The sequence below is a fragment of the Camelus dromedarius genome, chromosome 19 (assembly GCF_036321535.1).
Source record: "Camelus dromedarius isolate mCamDro1 chromosome 19, mCamDro1.pat, whole genome shotgun sequence".
NCBI lineage: Eukaryota > Metazoa > Chordata > Mammalia > Artiodactyla > Camelidae > Camelus > Camelus dromedarius.
This window is the reverse complement of record NC_087454.1, coordinates 40,382,835-40,400,533: the sequence shown is the minus strand read 5'-3', so window position 1 is coordinate 40,400,533 and position 17,699 is coordinate 40,382,835.

Sequence of the window (17,699 nt, the reverse complement as noted above, 5' to 3'; positions counted from 1 at the left end):
CACACTTATCTCTCAGAACTCAGCAAGTGGATGGACGTTCGTTCATCTAGCACAAAGGGAACAGGTTGCAGGAGAAACTTTTACTCTAGTTTCTCAGTCTGTTTCCTAGTGCCGTTTTGAATTTCCTGCAGTTTTCACTGTTAAAACGAGTTTGAGCTAGTTCATACCCATATATATATATGGATTGGATTTTGCTACTTAAAAGAAGCTTTGTGTTCCCAACAAGCTAGTTGAAGGACGGCTTTCACAAACACATATCTCTCAGAACTTAGCATGTGGAGAGACGTTCATTAATCTAGCAAAAGGGAACGTGTTGCAGGAGAAAAATTTAATGTGGTGTCTCAGTCTGTTTCCTATTGCACGTTTGAATTTCCTGCAGTTTTCACTGTGAAACCGAGTTGGAGCTAGTAACTCCCCGTAAATATTTATGGAGTGGAGTTTGCAACTGAAAAGAGACTTTGGGCTCCCAACAAGTTATGTGAAAGGCGTCTATCACTCACACTTCTCTTTCAAAACTGAGCATATGGAGAGACGTTCGTTCATCTAGCACAAAAGTAACGGGTTGAACAGGAAACTTTTTTTCTGGGTTATCAGTCTGTTTCCTAGTGCCGATTTGAAGTTCCTGCAGTTTTCACTGTAAAACCGAGTTGGAGCTGTACCTTCCCATATATATGTATGGAGTGTAGTTTGCAACTGAAAAGAAACTTTGTTTTCCCAACAAGCTACTTTAAGGACGGCTTTCACACACACTTATCTCTCAGAACTGGGCATGTGGAGAGAAGTTTATTCATTTAGCAAAAAACGAACGGGTTGCAGGAGAAAATTTACTCACGTTTCTCAGTCTGTTTCCTAGGGCCGTTTTGAAGTTCCTGCAGTTTCAGTGTAAAACCTAGTTGGAGCTAGTACCTCCCCATAAATATGTATGGACTGATGTTTGAAACTGGAAAGAAACTTTGTGTTTCCAACAAGATAGGTGAAGGACGGCTTTCACACACACTTATCTCTCAGAACTGACCATGTGGAGAGACTTTCGTTCATCTAGCACAAAGGAAACGGGTAGCAGGAAAAATTTTTACTCTGGTCTCTCAGTCTGTTTCTTAGTGCCGGTTTGAAGTTCCTGCAGTTTTGACTGTTAAAGCGAGTTAGAGCTAGTACCTACCCATATATATATATGGATTGGGGTTTGCTACTTAAAAGAATATTTGTGTTCCCAACAAGCTAAGTGAAGGACGGCTTTCACACACACATATCTCTCAGAACTGAGCATGTGGAGAGACGTTCATTCATCTAGCAAAATGGAACGTGTTGCAGGAGAATCTTTTAATGTGTTTTCTTAGTCTGTTTCCTATTGCAGGTATGAAGTTCCTGCAGTTTTCACTGTGAAACAGAGTTGGAATTAGTACCTCCCCATAAATATTTATGGAGTGGAGTTTGCAACTGAAAAGAGACTTTGGGTTCCCAACAAGTTAGGAGAAAGACGGCTATCACTCACACTTCTCTCTCAAATCTGAGCATATGGAAAGACGTTCGTTCATCTAGCACAAAAGGAACGGGTTGCACAGGAAACTTTTTTTCTGGGTTCTCAGTCTCTTTCCTAGTGCCGATTTGAAGTTCCTGCAGTTTTCACTGTAAAACCGAGTTGGAGCTGTACCTTCCCATATATATGTATAGAGTGTAGTTTTCAACTGAAAATAAACTTTGTTTTCCCAACAAGCTAGGTGAAGGACGGCTTTCACACACACTTATCTCTCAGAGCTGACCATGTGGAGAGACTTTCGTTCATCTATCACTAAGGGAAAGGGTTGCAGGAGAAACTTTTATTCTGGTTTCTCAGTCTCTTTCCTAGTGCCTCTTTGAAGTTCTTGCAGTTTTAACTGTAAACCAGAGTTGGAGTTCTACCTCCCCATATATATGTATGGAGTGAAGTTTGAAACTGAAAAAAAAAAATTTGTGTTCCCAACAAGCTAGGTGAAGGTGGCTTTCACACACACTGAGCTCTCAGAACTGAGCATGTGGAGAGACGTTCGTTCATCTAGCACCAAGGGAATGGGTTGCAGGAGAAACTTTTACTCTGGTTTCTCAGTCTGTTTCCTAGTGCCGGTTTGAAGTTCCTGCAGTTTTCACTGTAAAAGCGAGTTGGAGCTAGTACCTCCCCATATATATGTATGAAGTGGAGTTTGCAACTGAAAGGAACTTTGTTTCCCCAACAAGCTATGTGAAGGACGGCTTTCACACACACTTATCTCTCAGAACTCAGCATGTGGAGAGACGTTCGTTCATCTAGCCAAAATGGAACGGGTTGCAGGAGAAACTTTTAATCTTGTTTATCAGTGTGTTTCCTAGTGCTCGTTGGAAGTTCCCGCAGTTTTCACAGTAAAACTGAGTTGGAGCTAGTACCTCCCCTTAAATATGTATGCATTGGTGTATGCAAATGAAAATAGCTTTCTTCTCCGATAAAGCTAGATGAAGGACGGCTTTCACTCTCACTTATCTCTCAGAAATGAGCATGTGGAGAGACGTTCGTTCATCTAGCACAAAGGGAACGGGTAGCATTAAAAATTTTTACTCTGGTTTCTCAGTTTGTTTCTAAGTGCCGGGTTGAATTTCCTGCAGTTTTGACTGTTATCCGAGTTAGAGCTAGTACCTACCCATATATATGTATGGAGTGGAGATTGCAACTGAAAAGAAACTTTGTGCTCCCAACAAGCTAGCTGAAGGACAGGTTTCACACACAATTCCCCTTTATAACTGAGTAAGTTGAGAGACGTTCGTTCATCTAGCACAAAGGGAACAGGTTGCAGGAGAAACTTTTCACTATGTTCTTAGTCTGTTTCCTAGTGCCGGTTTGAAGTTCCTGCAGTTTTCAATGTTAAAACGATTTTGAGCTAGTACATACCCATATATATATATGGATTGGAGTTCGCTACTTAGAAGAAGCTTTGTGTTCCCAACAAGCTAGTTGAAGGACGGCTTTCACACACACATATCTCTCAGAACTTAGCATGTGGAGAGACGTTCATTCATCTAGCAAAAGGGAACGTGTTGCAGGAGAAAAATTTAATGTGGTTTCTCAGTCTGTTTCCTATTGCAGGTTTGAATTTCCTGCAGTTTTCACTGTTAAAACGAGTTTGAGCTAGTTCATACCCATATATATATATGGATTGGATTTTGCTACTTAAAAGAAGCTTTGTGTTCCCAACAAGCTAGTTGAAGGACGGCTTTCACAAACACATATCTCTCAGAACTTAGCATGTGGAGAGACGTTCATTAATCTAGCAAAAGGGAACGTGTTGCAGGAGAAAAATTTAATGTGGTGTCTCAGTCTGTTTCCTATTGCACGTTTGAATTTCCTGCAGTTTTCACTGTGAAACCGAGTTGGAGCTAGTAACTCCCCGTAAATATTTATGGAGTGGAGTTTGCAACTGAAAAGAGACTTTGGGCTCCCAACAAGTTATGTGAAAGGCGTCTATCACTCACACTTCTCTTTCAAAACTGAGCATATGGAGAGACGTTCGTTCATCTAGCACAAAAGTAACGGGTTGAACAGGAAACTTTTTTTCTGGGTTATCAGTCTGTTTCCTAGTGCCGATTTGAAGTTCCTGCAGTTTTCACTGTAAAACCGAGTTGGAGCTGTACCTTACCATATATATGTATGGAGTGTAGTTTGCAACTGAAAAGAAACTTTGTTTTCCCAACAAGCTACTTTAAGGACGGCTTTCACACACACTTATCTCTCAGAACTGGGCATGTGGAGAGAAGTTTATTCATTTAGCAAAAAACGAACGGGTTGCAGGAGAAAATTTACTCACGTTTCTCAGTCTGTTTCCTAGGGCCGTTTTGAAGTTCCTGCAGTTTTCAGTGTAAAACCTAGTTGGAGCTAGTACCTCCCCATAAATATGTATGGACTGATGTTTGAAACTGGAAAGAAACTTTGTGTTTCCAACAAGATAGGTGAAGGACGGCTTTCACACACACTTATCTCTCAGAACTGACCATGTGGAGAGACTTTCGTTCATCTAGCACAAAGGAAACGGGTAGCAGGAAAAATTTTTACTCTGGTCTCTCAGTCTGTTTCTTAGTGCCGGTTTGAAGTTCCTGCAGTTTTGACTGTTAAAGCGAGTTAGAGCTAGTACCTACCCATATATATATATGGATTGGGGTTTGCTACTTAAAAGAATATTTGTGTTCCCAACAAGCTAAGTGAAGGACGGCTTTCACACACACATATCTCTCAGAACTGAGCATGTGGAGAGACGTTCATTCATCTAGCAAAAGGGAACGTGTTGCAGGAGAAAAATTTAATGTGGTTTCTCAGTCTGTTTCCTATTGCAGGTATGAAGTTCCTGCAGTTTTCACTGTGAAACAGAGTTGGAATTAGTACCTCCCCATAAATATTTATGGAGTGGAGTTTGCAACTGAAAAGAGACTTTGGGTTCCCAACAAGTTAGGAGAAAGACGGCTATCACTCACACTTCTCTCTCAAATCTGAGCATATGGAAAGACGTTCGTTCATCTAGCACAAAAGGAACGGGTTGCACAGGAAACTTTTTTTCTGGGTTCTCAGTCTCTTTCCTAGTGCCGATTTGAAGTTCCAGCAGTTTTCACTGTAAAACCGAGTTGGAGCTGTACCTTCCCATATATATGTATAGAGTGTAGTTTTCAACTGAAAATAAACTTTGTTTTCCCAACAAGCTAGGTGAAGGACGGCTTTCACACACACTTATCTCTCAGAGCTGACCATGTGGAGAGACTTTCGTTCATCTATCACTAAGGGAAAGGGTTGCAGGAGAAACTTTTATTCTGGTTTCTCAGTCTCTTTCCTAGTGCCTCTTTGAAGTTCTTGCAGTTTTAACTGTAAACCAGAGTTGGAGTTCTACCTCCCCATATATATGTATGGAGTGAAGTTTGAAACTGAAAAAAAAAAATTTGTGTTCCCAACAAGCTAGGTGAAGGTGGCTTTCACACACACTGGGCTCTCAGAACTGAGCATGTGGAGAGACGTTCGTTCATCTAGCACCAAGGGAATGGGTTGCAGGAGAAACTTTTACTCTGGTTTCTCAGTCTGTTTCCTAGTGCCGGTTTGAAGTTCCTGCAGTTTTCACTGTAAAAGCGAGTTGGAGCTAGTACCTCCCCATATATATGTATGAAGTGGAGTTTGCAACTGAAAGGAACTTTGTTTTTCCAACAAGCTATGTGAAGGACGGCTTTCACACACACTTATCTCTCAGAACTCAGCATGTGGAGAGACGTTCGTTCATCTAGCAAAAATGGAACGGGTTGCAGGAGAAACTTTTAATCTTGTTTATCAGTGTGTTTCCTAGTGCTCGTTGGAAGTTCCCGCAGTTTTCACAGTAAAACTGAGTTGGAGCTAGTACCTCCCCTTAAATATGTATGCATTGGTGTATGCAAATGAAAATAGCTTTCTTCTCCGATAAAGCTAGATGAAGGACGGCTTTCACTCTCACTTATCTCTCAGAAATGAGCATGTGGAGAGACGTTCGTTCATCTAGCACAAAGGGAACGGGTAGCAGGAAAAATTTTTACTCTGGTTTCTCAGTTTGTTTCTAAGTGCCGGGTTGAAGTTCCTGCAGTTTTGACTGTTATCCGAGTTAGAGCTAGTACCTACCCATATATATGTATGGAGTGGAGATTGCAACTGAAAAGAAACTTTGTGCTCCCAACAAGCTAGCTGAAGGACAGGTTTCACACACAATTCCCCTTTATAACTGAGTAAGTTGAGAGACGTTCGTTCATCTAGCACAAAGGGAACAGGTTGCAGGAGAAACTTTTCACTATGTTCTTAGTCTGTTTCCTAGTGCCGGTTTGAAGTTCCTGCAGTTTTCAATGTTAAAACGATTTTGAGCTAGTACATACCCATATATATATATGGATTGGAGTTCGCTACTTAGAAGAAGCTTTGTGTTCCCAACAAGCTAGTTGAAGGACGGCTTTCACACACACATATCTCTCAGAACTTAGCATGTGGAGAGACGTTCATTCATCTAGCAAAAGGGAACGTGTTGCAGGAGAAAAATTTAATGTGGTTTCTCAGTCTGTTTCCTATTGCAGGTTTGAATTTCCTGCAGTTTTCATTGTGAAACCGAGTTGGAGCTAGTACCTCCCCATAAATATTTATGGAGTGGAGATTGCAACTGAAAAGAGATTTTGGGCTCCCAACAAGTTAGGTGAAAAACGGCTATCACTCACACTTCTCTCTCAAAACTGAGCATATGGAGAGACGTTCGTTCATCTAGCACAAAAGTAACGGGTTGCACAGGAAACTTTTTTCTGGGTTCTCAGTCTGTTTCCTAGTGCCGATTTGAAGTTCCTGCAGTTTTCACTGTAAAACCGAGTTGGAGCTGTACCTTCCCATAAATATGTATGGACTGGTGTTTGAAACTGGAAAGAAACTTTGTGTTCCCAACAAGATAGGTGAAGGACGGCTTTCACACAAACTTATCTCTTAGAACTGACCATGTGGAGAGACTTTCTTTCATCTAGCACCAAGGGAACGGGTTGCAAGAGAAACTTTTACTCTGGTTTCTCAGTCTGTTTCCTAGTGCCGGTTTGGATTTCCTGCAGTTTTCACTGTAAAACCTAGTTGGAGCTAGTACCTCCCCATATATATGTATGGAGTGGAGTTTGAAACTGAAAGGAACTTTGTTTTCCCAACAAGCTATGTGAAGGATGGCTTTCACACACACTTATCTCTCAGAACTCAGCATCTGGAGAGACGTTCGTTCAACTAGCAAAAAGGGAACGGGTTGCAGGAGAAACTTTTACTCTGGTTTATCAGTGTGTTTCCTAGTGCTCGTTGGAAGTTCCCGCAATTTTCAGAGTAAATCTGAGTTGGAGCTAGTACCTCCCCTTAAATATATATGCATTGGAGTTTGCAAATGAAAATAGCTTTCTTTTCCCAAAAAGCTAGATGAAGTACGGCTTTCAGTCTCACTTATCTCTCAGAAATGAGCATGTGGAGAGACGTTCTTTCATCTAGCACAAAGGAAACGGGTAGGTGGAGAAATTTTTACTCTGGTCTCTCAGTCTGTTTCTTATTGCCGGTTTGAAGTTCCTGCAGTTTTGACTGCTAAACCGAGTTAGAGCTAGTACCTACCCATATATATATATGGATTGGGGTTTGCTACTTAAAAGAATCTTTGTGTTCCCAACAAGCTAGGTGAAGGACGGCTTTCACACACACGTATCTCTCAGAACTGAGCATGTGGAGAGTCGTTCATTCATCTAGCAAAATGGAATGTGTTGCAGGGGAATCTTTTAATGTGTTTTCTTAGTCTGTTTCCTATTGCAGGTTTGAAGTTCCTGCAGTTTTCACTGTGAAACCGATTTGGAGCTAGTACCTCCCCATAAATATTTATGGAGTGGAGTTTGCAACTGAAAAGAGACTTTGGGTTCCCAACAAGTTAGGAGAAAGACGGCTATCACTCACACTTCTCTCTCAAATCTGAGCATACGGAGAGACGTTCGTTCATCTAGCACAAAAGGAACGGGTTGCACAGGAACCTTTTTTTCTGGGTTCTCAGTCTCTTTCCCAGTGCCGATTTGAAGTTCCTGCAGTTTTCACTGTAAAACCGAGTTGGAGCTGTACCTTCCCATATATATGTATAGAGTGTAGTTTGCAACTGAAAAGAAACTTTGTTTTCCCAACAAGCTACTTGAAGGACTGCTTTCACACACACTTATCTCTCAGAACTGGGCTTGTGGAGAGAAGTTCATTCATTTAGCAAAAAACGAACGGGTTGCAGGAGAAAATTTACTCATGTTTCTCCGTCTGTTTCCTAGGGCCGGTTTGAAGTTCCTGCAGTTTTCAGTGTAAAACCTAGTTGGAGGTAGTACCTCCCCATAAATATGTATGGACTGGTGTTTGAAACTGGAATGAAACTTTGTGTTCCCAACAAGATAGGTGAAGGACGGCTTTCACACACACTTATCTCTCAGAACTGACCATGTGGAGAGACTTTCGTTCATCTAGCACCAAGGGAACGTGTTGCAGGAGAAACTTTTACTCTGGTTTCTCAGTCTCTTTCCTAGTGCGTGTTTGAAGTTCTTGCAGTTTTAACTGTAAACCCGAGTTGGAGTTCTACCTCCCCATATATATGTATGGAGTGCAGTTTGAAACTGAAAAAAAAAATTTGTGTTCCCAACAAGCTAGGTGAAAGTGGCTTTCACACACACTGGGCTCTCAGAACTGAGCATGTGGAGAGACGTTCGTTCATCTAGCACAAAGGGAACGGGTTGCAGGAGAAACTTTTACTGTGGTTTCTCTGTCTGTTTCCTAGTGCCGGTTTGAATTTCCTGCAGTTTTCACTGTAAAAGCGAGTTGGAGCTAGTACCTCCCCATATATATGTATGGAGTGGAGTTTGCAACTGAAAGGAACTTTGTTTTCCCAACAAGCTATGTGAAGGACGGCTTTCACACACACTTATCTCTCAGAACTCAGCTTGTGGAGAGACGTTCGTTCATCTAGCAAAAATGGAACGGGTTGCAGGAGAAACTTTTAATCTTGTTTATCAGTGTGTTTCCTAGTGCTCGTTGGAAGTTCCCGCATTTTTCACAGTAAAACTGAGATGGAGCTAGTACCTCCCCTTAAATATGTATGCATTGGAGTTTGCAAATGAAAATAGCTTTCTTCTCCGATAAAACTAGATGAAGGACGGCTTTCACTCTCACTTATCTCTCAGAAATGAGCATGTGGAGAGATGTTCGTTCATCTAGCACAAAGGGAACGGGTAGCAGGAAAAATTTTTACTCTGGTTTCTCAGTTTGTTTCTAAGTGCCGGGTTGAAGTTCCTGCAGTTTTGACTGTTATCCGAGTTAGAGCTAGTACCTACCCATCTATATGTATGGAGTGGAGATTGCAACTGAAAAGAAACTTTGTGCTCCCAACAAGCTAGCTGAAGGACGGGTTTCACACACAATTCCCCTTTATAACTGAGTAAGTTGAGAGACGTTCGTTCATCTAGCACAAAGGGAACAGGTTGCAGGAGAAACATTTCACTATGTTCTTAGTCTGTTTCCTAGTGCCGGTTTGAAGTTCCTGCAGTTTTCAATGTTAAAACGATTTTGAGCTAGTACATACCCATATATATATATGGATTGGAGTTCGCTACTTAGAAGAAGCTTTGTGTTCCCAACAAGCTAGTTGAAGGACGGCTTTCACACACACATATCTCTCAGAACTTAGCATGTGGAGAGACGTTCATTCATCTAGCAAAAGGGAACGTGTTGCAGGAGAAAAATTTAATGTGGTTTCTCAGTCTGTTTCCTATTGCAGGTTTGAATTTCCTGCAGTTTTCATTGTGAAACCGAGTTGGAGCTAGTACCTCCCCATAAATATTTATGGAGTGGAGATTGCAACTGAAAAGAGATTTTGGGCTCCCAACAAGTTAGGTGAAAAACGGCTATCACTCACACTTCTCTCTCAAAACTGAGCATATGGAGAGACGTTCGTTCATCTAGCACAAAAGTAACGGGTTGCACAGGAAACTTTTTTCTGGGTTCTCAGTCTGTTTCCTAGTGCCGATTTGAAGTTCCTGCAGTTTTCACTGTAAAACCGAGTTGGAGCTGTACCTTCCCATAAATATGTATGGACTGGTGTTTGAAACTGGAAAGAAACTTTGTGTTCCCAACAAGATAGGTGAAGGACGGCTTTCACACAAACTTATCTCTTAGAACTGACCATGTGGAGAGACTTTCTTTCATCTAGCACCAAGGGAACGGGTTGCAAGAGAAACTTTTACTCTGGTTTCTCAGTCTGTTTCCTAGTGCCGGTTTGGATTTCCTGCAGTTTTCACTGTAAAACCTAGTTGGAGCTAGTACCTCCCCATATATATGTATGGAGTGGAGTTTGAAACTGAAAGGAACTTTGTTTTCCCAACAAGCTATGTGAAGGATGGCTTTCACACACACTTATCTCTCAGAACTCAGCATCTGGAGAGACGTTCGTTCAACTAGCAAAAAGGGAACGGGTTGCAGGAGAAACTTTTACTCTGGTTTATCAGTGTGTTTCCTAGTGCTCGTTGGAAGTTCCCGCAATTTTCAGAGTAAATCTGAGTTGGAGCTAGTACCTCCCCTTAAATATATATGCATTGGAGTTTGCAAATGAAAATAGCTTTCTTTTCCCAAAAAGCTAGATGAAGTACGGCTTTCAGTCTCACTTATCTCTCAGAAATGAGCATGTGGAGAGACGTTCTTTCATCTAGCACAAAGGAAACGGGTAGGTGGAGAAATTTTTACTCTGGTCTCTCAGTCTGTTTCTTATTGCCGGTTTGAAGTTCCTGCAGTTTTGACTGCTAAACCGAGTTAGAGCTAGTACCTACCCATATATATATATGGATTGGGGTTTGCTACTTAAAAGAATCTTTGTGTTCCCAACAAGCTAGGTGAAGGACGGCTTTCACACACACGTATCTCTCAGAACTGAGCATGTGGAGAGTCGTTCATTCATCTAGCAAAATGGAATGTGTTGCAGGGGAATCTTTTAATGTGTTTTCTTAGTCTGTTTCCTATTGCAGGTTTGAAGTTCCTGCAGTTTTCACTGTGAAACCGATTTGGAGCTAGTACCTCCCCATAAATATTTATGGAGTGGAGTTTGCAACTGAAAAGAGACTTTGGGTTCCCAACAAGTTATGAGAAAGACGGCTATCACTCACACTTCTCTCTCAAATCTGAGCATACGGAGAGACGTTCGTTCATCTAGCACAAAAGGAACGGGTTGCACAGGAACCTTTTTTTCTGGGTTCTCAGTCTCTTTCCCAGTGCCGATTTGAAGTTCCTGCAGTTTTCACTGTAAAACCGAGTTGGAGCTGTACCTTCCCATATATATGTATAGAGTGTAGTTTGCAACTGAAAAGAAACTTTGTTTTCCCAACAAGCTACTTGAAGGACTGCTTTCACACACACTTATCTCTCAGAACTGGGCTTGTGGAGAGAAGTTCATTCATTTAGCAAAAAACGAACGGGTTGCAGGAGAAAATTTACTCATGTTTCTCCGTCTGTTTCCTAGGGCCGGTTTGAAGTTCCTGCAGTTTTCAGTGTAAAACCTAGTTGGAGGTAGTACCTCCCGATAAATATGTATGGACTGGTGTTTGAAACTGGAATGAAACTTTGTGTTCCCAACAAGATAGGTGAAGGACGGCTTTCACACACACTTATCTCTCAGAACTGACCATGTGGAGAGACTTTCGTTCATCTAGCACCAAGGGAACGTGTTGCAGGAGAAACTTTTACTCTGGTTTCTCAGTCTCTTTCCTAGTGCGTGTTTGAAGTTCTTGCAGTTTTAACTGTAAACCCGAGTTGGAGTTCTACCTCCCCATATATATGTATGGAGTGCAGTTTGAAACTGAAAAAAAAAATTTGTGTTCCCAACAAGCTAGGTGAAAGTGGCTTTCACACACACTGGGCTCTCAGAACTGAGCATGTGGAGAGACGTTCGTTCATCTAGCACAAAGGGAACGGGTTGCAGGAGAAACTTTTACTGTGGTTTCTCTGTCTGTTTCCTAGTGCCGGTTTGAATTTCCTGCAGTTTTCACTGTAAAAGCGAGTTGGAGCTAGTACCTCCCCATATATATGTATGGAGTGGAGTTTGCAACTGAAAGGAACTTTGTTTTCCCAACAAGCTATGTGAAGGACGGCTTTCACACACACTTATCTCTCAGAACTCAGCTTGTGGAGAGACGTTCGTTCATCTAGCAAAAATGGAACGGGTTGCATGAGAAACTTTTAATCTTGTTTATCAGTGTGTTTCCTAGTGCTCGTTGGAAGTTCCCGCATTTTTCACAGTAAAACTGAGATGGAGCTAGTACCTCCCCTTAAATATGTATGCATTGGAGTTTGCAAATGAAAATAGCTTTCTTCTCCGATAAAGCTAGATGAAGGACGGCTTTCACTCTCACTTATCTCTCAGAAATGAGCATGTGGAGAGATGTTCGTTCATCTAGCACAAAGGGAACGGGTAGCAGGAAAAATTTTTACTCTGGTTTCTCAGTTTGTTTCTAAGTGCCGGGTTGAAGTTCCTGCAGTTTTGACTGTTATCCGAGTTAGAGCTAGTACCTACCCATCTATATGTATGGAGTGGAGATTGCAACTGAAAAGAAACTTTGTGCTCCCAACAAGCTAGCTGAAGGACGGGTTTCACACACAATTCCCCTTTATAACTGAGTAAGTTGAGAGACGTTCGTTCATCTAGCACAAAGGGAACAGGTTGCAGGAGAAACATTTCACTATGTTCTTAGTCTGTTTCCTAGTGCCGGTTTGAAGTTCCTGCAGTTTTCACTGTTAAAACGATTTTGAGCTAGTACATACCCATATATATATATGGATTGGAGTTCGCTACTTAGAAGAAGCTTTGTGTTCCCAACAAGCTAGTTGAAGGACGGCTTTAACACACACATATCTCTCAGAACTTAGCATGTGGAGAGACGTTCATTCATCTAGCAAAATGGAACGTGTTGCAGGAGAAAAATTTAATGTGGTTTCTCAGTCTGTTTCCTATTGCAGGTTTGAATTTCCTGCAGTTTTCATTGTGAAACCGAGTTGGAGCTAGTACCTCCCCATAAATATTTATGGAGTGGAGATTGCAACTGAAAAGAGACTTTGGGCTCCCAACAAGTTAGGTGAAAAACGGCTATCACTCACACTTCTCTCTCAAAACTGAGCATATGGAGAGACGTTCGTTCATCTAGCACAAAAGTAACGGGTTGCACAGGAAACTTTTTTCTGGGTTCTCAGTCTGTTTCCTAGTGCCGATTTGAAGTTCCTGCAGTTTTCACTGTAAAACCGAGTTGGAGCTGTACCTTCCCATAAATATGTATGGACTGGTGTTTGAAACTGGAAAGAAACTTTGTGTTCCCAACAAGATAGGTGAAGGACGGCTTTCACACAAACTTATCTCTTAGAACTGGCCATGTGGAGAGACTTTCTTTCATATAGCACCAAGTGAACGGGTTGCAAGAGAAACTTTTACTCTGGTTTCTCAGTCTGTTTCTTAGTGCCGGTTTGGATTTCCTGCAGTTTTCACTGTAACCCCTAGTTGGAGCTAGTACCTCCCCATATATATGTATGGAGTGGAGTTTGAAACTGAAAGGAACTTTGTTTTCCCAACAAGCTATGTGAAGGATGGCTTTCACACACACTTATCTCTCAGAACTCAGCATTTGGAGAGACGTTCGTTCAACTAGCAAAAAGGGAACGGGTTGCAGGAGAAACTTTTACTCTGGTTTATCAGTTTGTTTCCTAGTGCTCGTTGGAAGTTCCCGCAATTTTCAGAGTAAAACTGAGTTGGAGCTAGTACCTCCCCTTAAATATATATGCATTGGAGTTTGCAAATGAAAATAGCTTTCTTTTCCCAAAAAGCTAGATGAAGTACGGCTTTCAATCTCACTTATCTCTCAGAAATGAGCATGTGGAGAGACGTTCTTTCATCTAGCACAAAGGAAACGGGTAGCTGGAGAAATTTTTACTCTGGTCTCTCAGTCTGTTTCTTATTGCCGGTTTGAAGTTCCTGCAGTTTTGACTGTTAAACCGAGTTAGAGCTAGTACCTACCCATATATATATATGGATTGGTGTTTGCTACTTAAAAGAATCTTTGTGTTCCCAACAAGCTAGGTGAAGGACGGCTTTCACACACACATATCTCTCAGAACTGAGCATGTGGAGAGTCGTTCATTCATCTAGCAAAATGGAATGTGTTGCAGGGGAATCTTTTAATGTGTTCTCTTAGTCTGTTTCCTATTGCAGGTTTGAAGTTCCTGCAGTTTTCACTGTGAAACCGATTTGGAGCTAGTACCTCCCCATAAATATTTATGGAGTGGAATTTGCAACTGAAAAGAGACTTTGGGTTCCCAACAAGTTAGGAGAAAGACGGCTATCACTCACACTTCTCTCTCAAATCTGAGCATATGGAGAGACGTTCGTTCATCTAGCACAAAAGGAACGGGTTGCACAGGAACCTTTTTTTCTGGGTTCTCAGTCTCTTTCCCAGTGCCGATTTGAAGTTCCTGCAGTTTTCACTGTAAAACCGAGTTGGAGCTGTACCTTCCCATATATATGTATAGAGTGTAGTTTGCAACTGAAAAGAAACTTTGTTTTCCCAACAAGCTACTTGAAGGACTGCTTTCACACACACTTATCTCTCAGAACTGGGCTTGTGGAGAGAAGTTCATTCATTTAGCAAAAACCGAACGGGTTGCAGGAGAAAATTTTCTCATGTTTCTCCGTCTGTTTCCTAGGGCCGGTTTGAAGTTCCTGCAGTTTTCAGTGTAAAACCTAGTTGGAGGTAGTACCTCCCCATAAATATGTATGGACTGGTGTTTGAAACTGGAATGAAACTTTGTGTTCCCAACAAGATAGTTGAAGGACGGCTTTCACACACACTTATCTCTCAGAACTGACCATGTGGAGAGACTATCGTTCATCTAGCACCAAGGGAACGGGTTGCAGGAGAAACTTTTACTCTGGTTTCTCAGTCTCTTTGCTAGTGCCTGTTTGAAGTTCTTGCAGTTTTAACTGTAAACCCGAGTTGGAGTTCTACCTCCCCATATATATGTATGGAGTGCAGTTTGAAACTGAAAAAAAAAAATTTGTGTTCCCAACAAGCTAGGTGAATGTTTCTTTCACACACACTGGGCTCTCAGAACTGAGCATGTGGAGAGACGTTCGTTCATCTAGCACAAAGGGAACGGGTTGCAGGAGAAACTTTTACTCTGGTTTCTCAGTCTGTTTCCTAGTGCCGGTTTGAATTTCCTGCAGTTTTCACTGTAAAAGCGAGTTGGAGCTAGTACCTCCCCATATATATGTATGGAGTGGAGTTTGCAACTGAAAGGAACTTTGTTTTCCCAACAAGCTATGTGAAGGACGGCTTTCACACACACTTATCTCTCAGAACTCAGCTTGTGGAGAGACGTTCGTTCATCTAGCAAAAATGGAACGGGTTGCAGGAGAAACTTTTAATCTTGTTTATCAGTGTGTTTCCTAGTGCTCGTTGGAAGTTCCCGCATTTTTCACAGTAAAACTGAGATGGAGCTAGTACCTCCCCTTAAATATGTATGCATTGGAGTTTGCAAATGAAAATAGCTTTCTTCTCCGATAAAGCTAGATGAAGGACGGCTTTCACTCTCACTTATCTCTCAGAAATGAGCATGTGGAGAGACGTTCGTTCATCTAGCACAAAGGGAACGGGTAGCAGGAAAAATTTTTACTCTGGTTTCTCAGTTTGTTTCTAAGTGCCGGGTTGAAGTTCCTGCAGTTTTGACTGTTAAACCGAGTTTGAGCTAGTAGCTACCCATATATATGTATGGAGTGGAGATTTCAACTGAAAAGAAACTTTGTGCTCCCAACAAGCTAGCTGAATGCGGCTTTCACACACAATTCTCCCTTATAACTGAGTATGTTGAGAGACGTTGGTTCATCTAGCACCAAGGGAACGGGTTGCAGGAGAAACTTTTTCTCTGGTTTCTCAGTCTGTTTCCTAGTGCCGTTTTGAAGTTCCTGCAGTTTTCAGTGTAAAACCTTGTTGGAGCTAGTACCTCCCCTTAAATATGTATGGACTGGTGTTTGAAACTGGAATGAAACTTTGTGTTCCCAACAAGATAGGTGAATGACGGCTTTCACACACACTTATCTCTCAGAACTGAGCATGTGGAGAGACTTTCTTTCATATTCATCATGTGGTGGGACGTTCTTTTATCCAGTTAATAGGTAGAGTGTATTTTAATAACACCTTCTCTTATTTCTCTGTAAGGATTCAACGGTCGGTTTTCATGTAAATCTTGTTTGCTCTTTAAAATTTTTTTGCAGTAGTGCTTGCCCTGCCATATGTAAGTAATGTATTTTCTCTAGACCAGTAACTCTGATTTTCCAAGAATTTATGTGAAGGACTTCTCAAACACACATCCTGATGTGGGAATTCATCATGTGTTGAGCCGTTCTATCATCTGGTATTTAAGTTAAGTAATACAGAAATACTTACTCTGTTTTCTCTGTTTGTTTCTCAAAGCTGGTTTCCAAGAAAAGTTTTTTGTACTGGAAAACCGATTTGGTCCTAATACATAGCCATATATATGAAAGCAGTTTAGTTTCCCCTGGCCAAAAACTCTGGTTTCCCAACAAGCCAGTGGAAACGCGGCTTCCATACGCATACAGACCTAAAAATTTAGCATGTATAGAGGCATTATGTCATCCAGCATAAAATACAAGGGGACTTCTAGAGACACATCCTCTGATTTCTCAGAATGTTTCCTGATGCCGGTTTGAAAGTTAAAGCCGTTTCCTGTGGATAACCGTTTTGGAGATTGTGCCTCCCTTTACATATATAATTAGTGTAGATGCTCTAAGACAGACGCTCTGTGTACCCAAAAATCTAGTTTTACAATAGCTTCCACACAGATTGAGATGTCAGAAGTGATCATGTGGAGAGGCTTTTTACATCCGTCATAAAAGGTAGAGTGACATGTAGAAACACTTACTCTCTTTTCTCAGCATGATTCTTAAAGCCGGTCTCTAGTAAAATCGGTTTGCAATGGAAAAGCGCGCTGGAGTTTTTGCCTCCCCTTTGATATGTAACTAGCCTATTTCCCCGTGGCCAGAAACTCTGGGTTTCCAAAAACCTAAGTGAAGGAGGCTGCAACACATATTCCGTTCCCAAAATGGTACATGTGGGGACGCATTCCTTTATGTAACATAAACAGCAAGGCTACACCTCAAGCACTTACCATGATTTCTCAGCATGATTTCTAGAGTAGGTTTAAAGCTAAAAGCATTTTTTGCTCAAAAACCTTATTAGAGCTTGTTCCTTCTCTTATATTTATAGGTCGGGCAGTGCCCCTAACACCAAAATTCTGTGTTCCAACAGGGTTGGTGAAGGATGATTTGCAAACATATTCGGTTTTCTCTCCTCCTCACTCTTCTGCTAAGTGAACCATGCAGGTTGTCTATTCTGGAAGCCAAGGATAGTTTTTTCATTTAGGATCAGCCTCGGAGAAAACTGAGACCTGCTTCTGCTTCTGCTTCTTTTCCCTGCTAGATTTCCTCTTGATGTATTTCCAGATCCTCACGAGTGAGTTCCTGTAACCAAGAAATTATTTCAAAGAAAATGAGCAGGTTTCCGTAAGGCCGCTACTTCTTTTATATTCTTGCTTTTTAATACCTCATTTCCATCTCTTTATCTCCAGGTATCTTATTTCTATGTTCTTTGGTTGGGGCTGAAGTCTAATCAGCAATAGTGTAGAAATTATTGCTTGATATTACTGATCTACTTTCTTTCCATGGATATTTGAATTATCATTGGATTTTAGGGAAGATACATGCTTTAAAAAAATTCTGGTAAGTATCTTGTGGGTGATTCTGATTCTCTTTGTCTAGAATTATAATGCTTAATTTCTGAATAAGTGATGCTTTCATAGAGCTCAAAATTCCAAAGGTTTGAGCGCCACCACTGTCCCGAAGCCTTTCAAACTTTTCCTTGGGGGCACTCAGAACTACGTGTGTCTCTGTGTGTGTGTGTGTGTGTGTGTGTGTGTGTGTGTGTGTGTGTGTCCTTCTGGACTTAGTTTAGCCTGAAATGAGCAAAAGGAAGTACCCCTCTTTTTACACAAACAGCAGACGACTTTCACAAATTTATAACTTTTAAAAATATATGAACTGTAATGTTGTAGAATTTTACAAGAGGCAGTGACCTTCAGA